Here is a 15,948-nt window from a genome sequence, read left to right on the forward strand (position 1 = left end):
ACGTGATAATGTTAAAATACTACGACACAAAGATGATGTATGTGTTGTACTTTTTAGTTAGAAAGGAGTACAAGGTCACGGGAGTCTGGGACGGAGCTAGAGTGCCGCGAGCGAGTTCGGTCGAACCCAGTAGTTTTGGTTCGAATGCTGTATTTCTCTAAGAAAATCCATTGAATATGTATGCTTATTAATATAGAACCCAATAACTTAAAACGATTATAATCCCGAACACAAATCAACCATCTCACCTATCTTTTAGTGGCATTGTATAAATTACTCACGTGATAGGCAAGCTATATTAATAAAGGGTTTTTTTGTACCTTATGCGAATAAATTTTTGTGTCTTGACTGAAAAAGGTAAGTGCACTGACGCACCGTTTGATTCGATATACAAAAGCAGTGTCGTCTCACTAAATCCGGATTACACTGAAAAGTTCCACTTTAAGGGTACAATGCCCTCACAAAGGAGACTTCATATCCTGGACTCGAACACGAGACTTCTGCTCGACAAGTAAAGAATGTAACATATAACGACAACTTCAAATAAAGCATGTGATATTAGACACGACGAATAAAAGACATGACATGTGCTAACAATTCCAGATAAGTTCATGAAAGAAGCCTAAGAGTCTAAATCGGTCAATTTCCATATATAAGCCCGAGTACGTACTTGTCACCTCGCGTAAACTGCTTTCACATGACACAAATAGCACAAACGATTCAAATCCTAAAGTAGTTCCCCCCCACAAAGTTAGGCAAGATACTTACCTCAAAGAAGCTAAACCAATACTCTAAAATGACCTTCTCATGTGAAAAAATCTTCGTACGGCTCAAATCTAGCCAAAATAACTTAATATTATAAATAAAAATCACAGGAAACAATTACGGATAATAAAGCTTCAATCTTTAATGAAAACTAAAAAGTCAACCCGGAGCTCGCACCTCGGAACTCGATAAACTCACAAAATTCGAACATCCAATCCGATACGAGTCCAACCATACCAAAATTATCCAATTCCAGAATCAAATCGTCCTTCAAATCATCATTTTATATTTTTGAAAGTTTTCACAAAAATTTTCATTTTCTCCAACTCAAATCACTAATTTAATGATAAAAACAAATATGGAATCATCGGATAAAAATGGTCAAACCCTCAGGGGTTTCGCATTTGAGGACCAAAAATGCGCACCTGCAATCTCGCTTTTGCGAGCCATCATCCGCACCTGCCATGTCCACTTACCAGACTAGACCTCATGCCTGCACAAAAGGGGTCGCACATGCAACACCTCAAAAGTGCCCAAACAAACCGCTGAAGCGAAATCCTGCGCATCTGCAATAACTAATCTGCAGAAGCAACCATCGCACCTGTGCGCCTAAATCCGCAGAAACGAAGCTCCCGCCCAGGCCTCAATGTCGCAAAAGCTACACAAAATGCGTAGAAGCGGCCCCTGATAAGTGGGGATTTTGACTAAATTATTAGCACCTTTTAGCTTTTGTTTTAGTCTAAAAATATTGAATTATATTCCCAAAACTAATATGCAAAATTGCAGGAATGTTGGAAGTTGGACTCCCAAGATGAAATCCGACTAAAAAGGAGTAGTCTAAACATAAGTCAATAAAAGCACAGAAGCTTGCAATGTGCGGTTCGCAGAATTTCAACTGCAGCCGCAATCAAAGAAGAAAAACTCAGCAGACTTTTGAGCAAATTACGGAAATGTGCGGCCGCAAAAGCTAGGCTAGGATCTAAGATCAGAGAGATGGCAAAAAGCCAAGTCTAGATCTTCCTCGAATTGTGGTCCGCACAAGATTTGTGTTGTCGTAAAAGATTATCTTGCGGTCGCAATCATACTATTGCGGACCGCAAAAGAATGCTTTGCGGTCGTAATGCTAAATCTGCGGACCGCAGAAATATTGCCTCGCAGCCGCAGTTCAGAATTGTGTGGCCGCGAACCTCCAGTTCCTGACAAGACAAAGAAACCTACGAACTACACATGGAATTGTGTGGTCGCAGAACCTGCCGAGGGGTATTTTTGTCCGAAATTTTCAACCTTGCATAAATAGAAGAGTTTTGCGAAATTAGGTCAAGTTTTGAATCTCTGAAGTACTGTAGCCGTTTCTCTTTGTTGTTTTAGGAAACTTTAGCTTCTTTTGGTGATTTAACATTAGATTTCTCTATTTTAATCTTCCAGTATGAGTTTTGGTATCTTTTCATCTTTGTTTTCTTCTACACCTACTATGAGTAGCTAGATTTTTACTAGGGTTGTGAACCAACCCTATTGTGTAAACCTTATAGGTGTAAACCCTAGTGTTAACCTTATAGGGTTGTGAACCAACCCTAGTCTAGGTTAACTTAGCTAACAAGGAATTGGGTCAATTGAGAGATTAAATAACCCAGTTAAATGGTTCAACCTAGAGATAGTAATAACCCGACTTGAGCTCTTATCAACTTGTTTGGTTGATACCCATTTGGTCTTGAGAAAGTTAAATTGGGAAAAACTACTCTCTGACCGAAAGGTATTGAGTGGGTAACATAGTGTTGTGAGCTATAATACACCTCAATCAACAAACGAGCATAAATTTTTTTATCCCATTAGGCAAACACTTAGGTCATGGTTACCTTTTATACATTTGTAAAAGCTCCCTAAAAACAATTATCTCTAGTTTTATATTTTTAAATTTGCATTCATTAGCTTAATTTTAGAAGTAGAAACAAAAACCTATTTGTGGAAGTGCAATCTAGACACTTCATTTCCTCATCCCGAATATATATACTACTAACTCCCTTCTTAGCTCCCTGAGTATTCGATCCCGACTCTTTGTTGAGTTTTATTATTGCAAATGACCGTGTCATACCTCTTTAGAAGCGTGCATTTGGACGTGATCAATTTTTGGCGCCTTTTAGCTTTGTTTTAGTCTAAAAGCATTGCATTATGTTCCGGAAACTAAGGAAATGTGCAAAATTGCAGGAATGTTGGAAGTTGGACTCCCGAGATGAAATCCGACTCAAAAAAGACTAGTCTAAACACAAGGCATAAAAGGCACAAAAGCTTACAATGTGCGGTCTGCAATTCTCATTTGTGGCCACAAAAGAGTATTCTGCGGTCCCAATGGTCCAATCTGCAGCCACAATGAAGATGTGTGGATGGCAGATCCCTATCCTGCGAGAATGTTTCAACTGTGTTCCTCATTGTATCTTCTGGTGTGCCCTTACATTCCTTGTGCATCTGAACTTGAATTGCAACTAACACCCGCTTTTGCTTGGTACAGAAAATTGTTCGATCTCGATGCAGAGGTGATACTTCAAAGGGGAGGGGTGAACCTTCCAGGGGTCGAGGCAAGAGTGCTTTACCCCTCGCCCTACAAAAGATAGTCACAAAGAAAGCTACTGCCGGTAGAGGGAGAGGTGCAGTGCCTTTCGAATCTAGTTCTTATGTCCTGTTTAGGGAAGCATCAGATGGCAACTCGGTTCAAGAGCAGTCAGCTGTTCAGTCAAATATGTCATCGAGATATCAACTCAGGGATGAGTCGTCCACATCTTAGAGCACTTCCGAGGGTTCGAAATGTGCTATTCAGGCTTCAGAGCCATCCACTACACCTGTCCCTGAGGCACCAGATATTACAGTTGATGACATCCCCGATGATGGCAGATGGGGAGATGCTATAGTTGTCGGCCTTGAAAGGTCGAAGAAGAAAGAGAAGAATGGGAGGTCCGGTTTGTTAGCTTAGAAGCCTTCTCCAGCATCCGCAAATGGTGGCCAGTGAGGTCGCTCACTCTTGATCAACAGTTTCAGTTGAAGGATCTAGAGAAGTATAACCCAACAGTGCTGAGATAGTTCAAGGAATGCAAAATGTGGTTTACCCAGAGTGTGGTAGTTGCTAAGGAGTACATTGTCCGGGAATTCTACGCCAATGTGGCACATATCAAAAAGGGGACAAAGGTAACAAAAGTGAGAAACCTCAAAGTGCAATTTGACCAGCACACATTGAACACATACTTGGGATTTGATGATGTCGAGCCCACAGAGTACTTAGAGAAGTATGCACTTGGGGAGGCAACTCTTCCTTGGTTAGCAGAGATTCTAGAAGCGCTTAGGACACCACCACCATGGATCACATCAGGGGTTCCTATTCAGAGGAACACTCTGAACTTTAAGGCGAAGGGGTGGCAAACCTTTATTTGCAGCAAACTAGACCCGTGCTAGAATGAGTCCTATCTTCCGATTCCTCGGGCAGTTCTAGTTGCTTCTGTAATGGCCGAGTACCCGATCATTGTGAGTTCCGTGATGTCAGCCAACATCTCTATGATCGCTAGGCAAGCTGACTCATCTTGCCCGTATCTCAACACTATTACAGAGTATCTCACGGATACGGGGGTAGAGCCGTGGGATTTGATACGAAGGTGAGGCCGAAGAAGCCTTTCTCATGGTACTCTCTGATAGATGCTAAGAACCTAAAGAAGAAGGTCCAGCCTCCTACCACTGCGGGCCAGTCTGAAGAGCCAACTATGGTAGTTGCGGAGGCAGTTGATGGTCCATCCACTTCGGTCGAGCCTTCGTTCAGTGCTGCAGCGATGCCTCCACCACCATCTTAAATTCACACTGCATTTCCTGCCACAGGTTTCACCTTAGCTTTGAAGCTGGTGGCCATGCCTACTACTTCACTTTCTACGCTGCGAGTTTCCCAAACACTGGCGAGCCTCAACAATTTGGATGCAAACAGCTACTGCAAAGCTGTCTGACCTTTCCAGTACTGTTGCAGCATAGTCATCCATTCGTGCACCTCAAGTTTCTCCGACAGTGGAAGATACATTGAAGAAGCTCCTGGAGAATCAGACTACTATTATGAACACTTTGGTACATCATGGGTCAGTGATTGAGGAGCTGGGAAAAGAAGTAAAGAAAATGAGAAAGTCCCAGGCTTCCAAGAAGTCAGTTGACAAGCTTCGGAGACAGGTGACCAAGATTGCAGCAGCCGGAGATCTCCTATTGAGATGCTGATTGATCCAGGTCTTACAACACCATCAGCACCATCAGTTCCATTGGCACCAGCTGGCCAGTCTGAGGAGCCGACCTGGTTGCCGAAGCTGCCGAGGCAGTGCGCCCGATGTTCACCAACCCGTCCACTCCCAGTATTGTAGATGATAAGATCCACTTAGACGAGCCTGAGGGCGGTGACACTGTTAGGGACACAGGAATGTCCAAGGAGCCATAGGGAGTCTTATTCACTCTTTCCGTTCCTTTATTCTTATTTTATTATGCATTGGGGACAATGCTTATTTTTATTTTGGGGGGAGGGGGTGGAGTTTATTTGATGATTAAGAGACATTTGGCCTGTACGTAACTTGATACTATTTTCTTTCTCTTTCTCATTATGTATATATTCTCTCTATTTTCTCATTATGTATATATATCTTTTCCTTCTCTCTCATTATGTATATATTTTTTCTTTCTCTCTCATTATGTATATTCGTTCTGCTTTCAATAGTTTTGCTTTGTAGCTTCTTTATGTTTATTTCCTCATTAGTTATATTTGATTTAGTAGCTTCTTTTTATATTTCAGTAGATAATACTTTGGTTTTCTTAATACCACGGTTCTTTCCAAAGGTAGTTGTTGTATGAACCGGGTGACTCGTCCCAACGATGGATGGCATGACAACTTTCTTAAGAAAATAAGTCTGTTTTATGTTTAGGTGATAATAGTAGTAGTAATGAATAAAAAGACCTAATTAAGTTAAACTCGAAGAGTCAAACATGCTTCATTTGGAACCAACACACTTAACTACGTGCTTATGGTTAGAGACAAGGTTTTTAAAAGGAAATAGCTCTAGCTAGTGACTTTGTGACTCTTGTGTTGACTTTGATACCATCGAGTGGTCTAGTTGGACCATAGTGATCTTCAATCTTGAAAGTGATTGTTGTGGGCCCTTGACTCTATCCTCTTTAACAATCTAGTTGCATGAGGGGTGAGATGCTTTGTTGCTAGTCCAAGTACCTCGTGCGAAAGGTCAAGAACTTGCCCCGAATGTGTTTTAAGGCGGCATCATTTTGCTTGGCTTGAGAAGTGATTGTAGGATTTTCTTCGTCCGTTTGAGTTTTCTATTTCCTACCAATGATGTCATCCCTAGTCAACCCCTTAGAGCCTTTAGCCTTTATTATTTGAAAATCATGTTACAAGCCTTTACCCGTTCTATCGTGACCTTCTCTTGGTACCCGAGCTTTCCTTAACACCTATGTGAAACAAATGGCTAAAAACGTAAGTTTACGGGAGAGACGAGGAAATTGAAAGAAGTTATCAATGCACAAAAAGAGAAAAAAATGATGAGAAGGAAAGGCAAAGAAAAGAAAAGAACAAAAAGAAAAATGCAACAAAATGAATAAGAAGAAGAGTTGAAAGGAATTCAAAGAAAGGTAATGATCCCAAACATGGAGAAATATATATGTAATGATCATGAAAGAGTAATGTTAAGTCTCTCTAGTTCCCCAAGGAAAAGAAAATACTTCAAAGAATCGGCAAAGTGTGAGCCGAGAAATGAAAGATGGAGTGCTTAAGGAAGGTGTAACCACGTACCCATATTGTATCAATCCTTAATCCAAAAGCTTTCATTACATGCCGAACGAAGTCCTACTTGATTTTCAGCCGAGTAAGCTTACATTAGTGGTAATCTACATGAGGGGCAATCATATGATACTTGAAGCCGTACTTGTGACATTCTCTTGAGAGAGATGAGTGAACCTTTCATAAATCTTTGTATTGAGTGCTACATTCTTAAGTGAGTTTGGCAATTGGAAAGTAGATGAGGAAGAGTTTGGAGTCCACCATGACGTACAAGATAGAGCGAGCGTTCTTAATAAGTAAAGTCAACTCTTGAAACTCAAATGCCACATTAGGACTGTATGTGCATAAATGTTTAAGTTCTCACCTTATTGATAGTATATAAGTAGTGTGAGTAATTGTTGGTCCCAACTAATGTGTGAATGGCTCACCTTTAACTAGCTGAAATAACTCTTAACTTGTGGAGGTTGGAACTATTTTGTTTGCTTGAGGACAAGTAAAGACTTAAGTTTGGGGGAGTTGATAAGTGGGGATTTTGACCACTTATTAGCGTTTTTAGCTTTTGTTTTAGTCTAAAAGCATTGAATTATATTCCCAAAACTAATGAAATGTGCAAAATTGCAGGAATGTTGGAAGTTGGACTCCCGAGATGAAATCCGACAAAAAAAGGAGCAGTCTAAACATAAGGCAATAAAAGCATAGAAGCTTACAATGTGCGGTCCGCAGAATTTCATCTGCGGCCGCAATCAAAGAAGGAAAACTCAGCAGATTTTTGAGCAACTTGCGGACTGCACATGAATTGTGCGGCCGCAAAAGCTAGGCTAGGATCCAAGATCAGAGAGATGACAAAAAGCCAAGTCTAGAGCTTCCTCGAATTGCGGTCCGAACAAGATTTGTGTGACTGCAAAAGATTATCTTGCAGCCGCAATCATACTATTGCGGACCGCAAAAAGAGTGCTTTGCGGCTGCAGTGCTAAATCTGCGGACCGCAGAAATATTGCCTCTAGTTCCTGACAAGATGAATAAACCTGCGGACGGCACATGGAATTGTGCGGTCGTAGAACCTCCAGAGGGGCATTTTTGTCCGAATTTTTCAGCCTTATATAAATAGAAAAGTTTCACGATATTAGGTCAAGTTTTCAATCTCTGAAGTATTGTAGCCATTTCTCTGTGCTGTTTTAGGAAACTTTAGCTTCTTTTGGTGATTTAACATTAGATGTCTCTATTTTAATCTTTCAATATGATTTTTAGTATCTTTTCATCTTTGTTTTCTTCTGCACCCACTATGAGTAGCTAGATTTTTACTAGGTTTGTGATCCAACCCTAGTGTGAAAACCTTATGGATGATTAATTTTATGCTTGTTTATGATTGGATGTTTATTTTTTAGCTTAGTGCATGCTTCAATTGTTGAATTGATGGTTGCAAACATTAATTCATGCCTATTTGACTTAGTCTCTTCTTGAGAAAGAGGGACATAGTCTAGGTTAACTTAGCTAACAAGGAATTAGGTCAATTGAGAGATTGATTAACCTAGTTAAAGAGTTTAATCTAGAGATAGTAAAAACCCGACTTGAGCTCTTATCAACTGTTTGGTTGATACCCATTTGGTCTTGAGAAAGCCAAATTGGGCAAAACCACTCTCTAACCGAGAGGTATTGAGTGGGTAACGTACAGTGTTGTGAGCTATAATACACCCCAATCAACAAAACAAACATAAAAGTCTTTATCCCATTAGGCAAACACCTAGGTCATGGTCACAGCCCTAGGTCGTTTATACATTTGGAAAAACTCCCTAAAAATAATTATCTCTAGTTTTATGTCTTTAAAAACTCCCTTAATTTGCATAAAAGTCTTTATCTCATTAAGCAAATACCTAGGTCATGGTCACTGCACTAGGCCTTTTATACATTTGGAAAAACTCCCTAAAAATAATTATCTCTAGTTTTATATATATTTTTTGCATTCATTAGTTTAATTTTAGAAGTAGAAACAAAATCCTATTTGTGGAAGTGCAATCTAGCTACTTCACTTACTCATTCCGAATATATACTACTAACTCCCATCTTAGCTCCCTGAGGATTCGATCCCGGCTCTTTGTTGGGTTTTATTATTGGGAACGACCGTGTCATACCTATTTAGAGGCGTGAATTTGGACGTGATCAGCCCCGTACCTGCCTCCAAAATGCCCAGATGCGACGCACCAGAACCAACTTGCCCAAAAACATGGAAACCATACGAAACTCGTCTGAAACACACTGGAGACCCCGTTCGAACTTACCAACAAGTTCCATAACATAACGCGGACCTGCTCGAGGTCTCAAATTACATCAAACAACATCAAAACTACGAATCACACCTCAAATCAAACTTAATGAACTTATGAACTTTAACTTCTACAACTCGCGCCGAATAATGACGTCAAATTTTGCATGCAAGCCCCAAATGACATAACAGAGATATTATAACTCTCAAAATCAAAATTTGAGCCCGATATCCACGAAGTCAACTCCCAGTCAGACCTCTCAACCTTCCAAACCTTCGACTTTTTAATTTTCACCAAAATGCATCAAATCAACCTACAAACACAGGCTTAAGTCCAAAATCACCATACAAAGCTATTGGAATCATCAAAACACTATTCCAAAGTTGTCTTCACAAAAGTCAAACTTTGGTAAACTCTTTTCACTTAAGCTTCTAAGATAAGAATTATTCTTCCAAATCAATCCCGAATCAACTGAAAACCTAAGTCGATCACACACGTAAGTCATAATACATGATACGAAGATGCTCGAGACCTTAAGCCACCGAACAAGATGCCAATTCTTAAAACGACCGGGGAGGTCGTTATATTTTCCCCCTCTTAAACAAAAGTTCGTTCTCGAATGTGCCAAGAAACGTTCCAAAGTCATCAAATCATAGAATGAACTTACCATTCATATACTTGCGGGTGATCCCACATCACCCCAATCCACATAGGCCCGACAACACCATCTAAACTGAAAATTATTCCTTCCACCCACACTAATAAAACTTAGAACCAAAAATTTTCACCATCCGATCATTTTCCAAAGACCCAATTCCCACATCAACACACGACATCAGCCTCAACCAGCTGCAAAAACTCATGCATACACCCACAAGGTACAATCACATGATGTAACACATCACACATATGCCCATAACAACTTCTTTGACCATCATAGCTGCCCATAATCAAGTCCATCACCTGCAATTAACCTCATACCAGCTAGAACCCTATTTCAAACCTTCACAACACAGACAACGATGCAAGAAGCATGAAGATCCCATGAACATTCACTTAAATCAACAAGTCACATCTAACTCCACCTGGGCGCACACCTCGCAAGCTAAAATCCAATAAGCACAATGCGAATATGACTGAATATAAAAAGAGAAACACACGAAAGAACTATCAAACAAGCCTGACAGGCACAACTCCCTATCATTACCATACTACTAATCAATTCCACAAGGGAAGATCAAAACATATGAACTAATCACAAGGATCTCATCCTAATATAACTCAACCGCGGCACATAGCCCAGTTCAAACATATCAAACCACATGAGAATGGGAGGCTCTCATCCTCAGCTCTGAATCACAAGTATAATACACATCGCACCAACCGAAAACTTCCACTAACTCAATTCCGTAAACTAAAATCACAACACGTATCGGATTTCCCATATCGGTAGAGCACCTAAGTCACAAATCGTAACCAAACCAACCAGAAATCACATCAAAACCTATAGTAATTAGTAATAGAAAGTTCAATCTAGTCTTATAGGTATCAATGGTGAACAAAACAAAATAATAGACATGGGCTACCACTATAGAATCTCCCAACATAGGTAAACACATAAGTAGAGTACAAAACAAACTCACCCATATATGAAGCAAGTTAGGAGGACTCACCCCGATAAGCATAACCAAATCAGAATAAGAATGATGCTCCTCTATAAAAATCTAAACCATACATAAAACGACACTATTGGTGCAGCGTCCTCAGCTCTGCCATAGAAAGCATATCAACGGGCCGGGCCGGGCCTCCCCACTAGGGCACCCTCTACCCTCGTGTCCTCCACCCCTTGCTGGCTTTGCAGGTAGAGTAGCAACTGGAATGGAGCCCGTATCCAGAGTGCTCTGATGAAATTTGCCCCTCCTAAGTCTGGACAATCTCTCATGATGTGCCTAGTATCACCACACTCATAACTACCCCTCTGCAGGCGTGGCTGCTCGTACTGAGTCTGTGCTAGATAAATGGAATAAATGTTGTAGGAACCCTGTACCGGTGGTGCACTAAAATATGACTGCCTTAAATGAGTACTCTGTCTAACTAGAGCACAACAAGTAGTCTAAAGTGTGGACTGGACTAGCCGACTGCTCGAGGCTCCGACATAATGGGTCATAGCTGAAGAGTAGAATCCACTAAACCTTCCAGAACCTCGAGACCTCTTGATCTCCTTATCCTCCTTCTCCTTCACCCCGAATACGCTCTAACATCCTGGAAATCTCCACCACCTGCTGAAATGGAGTATTAGCCTCCAACACTCGATCCATGCTGAATCTAAGATCATAACTGAGCCCCTCAATAAATCTGTGAAATGCTCTCTGACTGTAGGAACTAAAAAAGGTGTATGACCGGATAACTCACTAAACCTAACGGCATACTCTGACACCGTCATGGTGCCTTGAAGAAGCTGCTCAAACTCTGAGCGTCACACATCCCGGAGGGTCTGGCAAAAAAACTCCCTCAAGCCCAAATGGGTGGTGCTCCATCAGCTGGTCTACCCTCCTAATAAACCTGCCACTATTGATACGCTGCACCCGACTTCCGAAATATAGTGAAAGCAACTCTGCTCACCTCCACAATACCCATGGTGCGGAGAATACGATGAAACTTCTCTAGAAATCCATGTGCATCATCGGTAGTTGTGCCACTGAAAGTAGGTGGACTATACCTCTTGAACCTCTCAAGCCTCTCCTGCTCCTCCTCTTATGCCCCTGGCCTGACCTTTGGCTGAACCGGAATAATAGGATGTACTGGCACCACACCTAGAACCTGACCAATGTGAGCCTGCTGCTCTAGAGTACGGGCGGTAGAAGTCTAAGCTCCTCCTCCAATCTGCGAAGTAGTTGGTGCAACGGAGATCAATCCCGCCTGAGCAAATGTACCAAACATGCTCAGGAACCGCACTAAAGTCTCCTGAAATTCGGGTGTAACAACAGACGACTCAGGTGCCTGTCACCCAATCGGAGCTACTGACGGCTCCTCAACTGCACCTCTGGCAGGTGCTTTAGGTGCGGCACGTGCCCCTTCTCGGCCTCTACCTTGGCCCCGACCTCTCGTGGCTCTAGCAGGTGGTGCAGGTGTCTGCTCAGCTGATCCAGTAGCGCGTGTCCTCACCATCTGTGAGTGGATAGAGATACAAAGGTTCAAACTTTGAAATCAACAAATACATACGATAGGAAATAGTTCTGTAGCCTCTCGAAGATAAGTATAGACGTCACTGTACCAATCCACAAGATTCTACTAAACTTGCTCGTGACTCGTAGAACCTATGAATCTAGAGCTCTCTTACCAACTTGTCACGATCCAAAAATCCACCGCACGCTCGTGATGGCACCTAATCTCTAAGACTAGGTAAGCCGATTACTAACAATGATTAAGCCAATTTTAACAATGATAATTTGAAATAGAGTCTAATATGAATAGCGAAATAAAAGCAGAATAAGCCTACGCGGCAATAATCATAACAACCTCCAAAGATTTAGTAATACAGAGTCACGAACTCTAGCTGAATACATGGAATGATCTCAAAGATTGAAATAAAATATTATTCAAATGACAAGCTGACAATACAATGTAAGGAAAGGACTCCAAGGGACTACGATGACCAAGCATCTCTATCTTAAATCCTCGCGATCAACAAGCTAACTCTGTCCGAGTCCAATATCTCCAATACATGGCTCTGCACAAAAATATGCAGAAGTATAGTATGAGTACACCATGGTCAGTACTCAGTAAGTATCAATACTAACCTCGGTGGAGTAGTGACGAGGTGCAAGTCGAGACACTCACTAGACAAAATAATTTGTGCAGTATATAAGTATAAATCTAATAAAGGAAGGCACGAATCAGTAAATGGCAACAAGAATTGACATGTGGTATAAACAGTAAAGCAATAAGAACACTGTGACAATACCATTGAAATCAAATAAGGAACACAAATGACAACCAATTAATCAAGCCATTCTAACACAAGTTTTGTAACGAAAATTTCCCGAGATACCTAATGTCATAGTCACAAGTCACGTGTCTCAACCCCATCATCATATACTCACGACACCTTGTTCCCACATTTCAAATCACAACCGCACGGACAACTCACGTGCCAATATCTCAGTTCTCCCGGCATGATCACAGGCTCACATTGACAATCCGCCTGGCGTGGTCACAGGCTCACAATCACAATCCGTCTGGCATGGTCACGGTCTCAATACCAACGTGAAAATAGATAATACAAGAATACATGGGCATGATCAATAAATATCAAGTTTCATACTCCTGGGCCAGTATAGGTTGTATGTATAGTGTATACTTGAGCGAGTGTACTACTGTAGCCCAAGTCAATAAGTAATATCAAAGGCACCGAGTAGCTCATTGAAGCAACAAAACAAATCACGAAAGGTGTATGACATACACAAGGAAAAACACACTATCACGCGAAAATCATCAACACAATGTCCTCAAGCCATCACACATCATCCCTGACATTTATCACCCTTATCTCTCTGATAGACACCTGTATTACTCCACCCTGACAATATCATTAGCCATATGTATCATTCCGATAGCTACCTGTAACACTCCGTATAATAGCCATTCTTATCGCTCCGTCCGGACAATAATACAATAGCCATCCTTATCACTTAGTACATTCAACAACAGTGAGATGCCACCCTTATGCCCTGCATAACAATAACGGTAAAATGTCACCCTTATACTTCGCATAACAATTACCAAACCACACAACAATTCACAAATGCTAACATCACAATAACACGACATATCAACTCGTACCACAAGTGTCCATAGGCCACAACCTTTCCAAAGATCCAACAATATCAATATTGCCACAGCAAATAGCCCACAGCTCAAATACAATATGTATAGAATCTCAATAACAACAAAATGAATGGGAAAGTAACTCAGCAAGGAACAACACCCCCTTTAAACATAACTTCAATAAAAGTAGATTAATGACTTTCGATAACCTCAATTCTAATTAATTGTTTAAAGATAAATTTGATAGTGAAAGTGTTTCCATGAAATGGCGAACTTCAGATTCTAATGTATAAATTAGGCTAACAATGAAAGAGATGACACGATTTAGTACTACATCTAAATGCATGAGAATAACCTGGCAACACAAGGATATCGTGTAACAACAATTTCAACTAAGAGTAACTTAACAATAAAAGAAATCACACAATGATAAAAGTGGTAACAACTTCAAATAAAGCATATAAGAGCAAACTCGATAAGTAAAAAATGTGATAGGTAACGGCAATTTTAAATAAAGCATGTGATAGGAATACTTACTATTCGAGTTCGGAACCGCAATGTTATCTTTTTGAACTCAAAATATTTAAATAGGTAGGAAAAAAATTTAGTGACCAAAATATGTAAAACACAGTTATGAATCGCATTTTAAGAGACGTTTAAAAAGGCGTTTTACCTTTTCTGAAATCTAAACTGAAAAATGGTACTTTCACGAATGATGACTACGCAAGATGTCAAAACTAAATCTGAATTTGAAAAGTAAATCAGTATATAGGACAAATAAAAGTAAGTTACATTTGTTTTATAGATTTAAGTGTATTTTGGTTCCTTTAGAACATTTTATATACAATTTTACATTTATTTTGAAAAGTATAGAAAAATAATTATTTGGGAATTCAACAATTCTTTTTAACTATGATTATGTTTTACAATTTGTTTTTTAGAATACTGTTAACTATAAAATTTTGTGATTCATAATATTCCCTAAGATCCAAAAGAATGACGAGGTTCAGAGTACTATCTTCAATGCATTTTTGAATTAATTTAAATATCAATTTATTATTATTTTCTATGAAACTTATATATTTTAAAACTATGTAAAGTAGTATCAATAAAAATTGTTATTCCTTTATTTAAAAAAATCTTAAACAAAGAAAAGTATTTGACAATAACAAACAATGATAATAGTATTTTTTTAAAACTAGTTGATTGCTTTATATACTTTTTCACATTGTAATTTTATTTTTGAAAATTTTAGGAAGGGGTGTCTGAATTTATGGGTCAATTAGTTTTGTAGCTCTTTACAAATTTATTTTTAGGTTTATGACCCTAACTCTTTTTTTTTTTTTACATATGTGAGATTTACTTTTACACGTAACAGATTTGTCTTTTATACATAACAGATTTAAAAATGTTATTTTCTTACATTATAAATTGTAAAGGTGCATCGAATATTCATCGTCTTGGAAGTGTTAAAGCTGCAGCTGATTTGACTGGTAGAAAGCTGGTATATGCTTTCTCATCTTAGCTATTAAATTTCTTGTTCATTGTGTTTTCACCATCTTCTAAAGTTGTTTGCCATATTTTCTTTCGTGCTTTTAGATTCAGACAATAATGCCATCTTTTAATAGGTATTTGTCGGCATGTCATTGAGAACATATCTTGACGCTGCATGGAAAGATGGGAACGCACCAATTGATCCATCAACTCTGGTAATGGACGTTGATAGTGTTTCTATTTTTCATCTCTCCTTTGACTGGAGACATACCTTTGATCCATCAACTTTGATGATGGAATTAACTAAGTTTTCTATTTATTCATCTCTCCTTGAGTAGGAGTACATTTCTTGTCTGCTTGCTTATGACACTAACATGCGTTTGATATGCTGGTTATGCCAAATTGCCAATTGACATGCCTAATTATGGAAAGCAACTGCTAGGCTAACTAGTCCATTTGTGTCTTCTACACCATAGATGTTAGCGTTCACTTATGGGATACGAAATACTCCATGACGAGAAGATAGTACAAGAATGTTATGAGTGTTAAGAAAATGGACCTAATTCAACGTCAAAAGCTAACACATGAGGCGAGGATTGCCCAAAACCATGTAAGGAGACAAAAACTTGTTCCCTCAACCAATATAGAACTCTTAACATCCCTTGTTACACCAAAGCGTGGACATTTGGAGCGTGGACAACAAATTTGGATAGCAGATAGGGATGAGTCTGGTTCTGATACCATGTTAAGAAATGGACCTTCGCTAAACTCGACTCGACCTCAAAAGCTAGCTCATAAGATGATGATTGG

This window comes from Nicotiana sylvestris, chromosome 7 (assembly GCF_000393655.2).
Source record: "Nicotiana sylvestris chromosome 7, ASM39365v2, whole genome shotgun sequence".
NCBI classification, from domain to species: domain Eukaryota; kingdom Viridiplantae; phylum Streptophyta; class Magnoliopsida; order Solanales; family Solanaceae; genus Nicotiana; species Nicotiana sylvestris.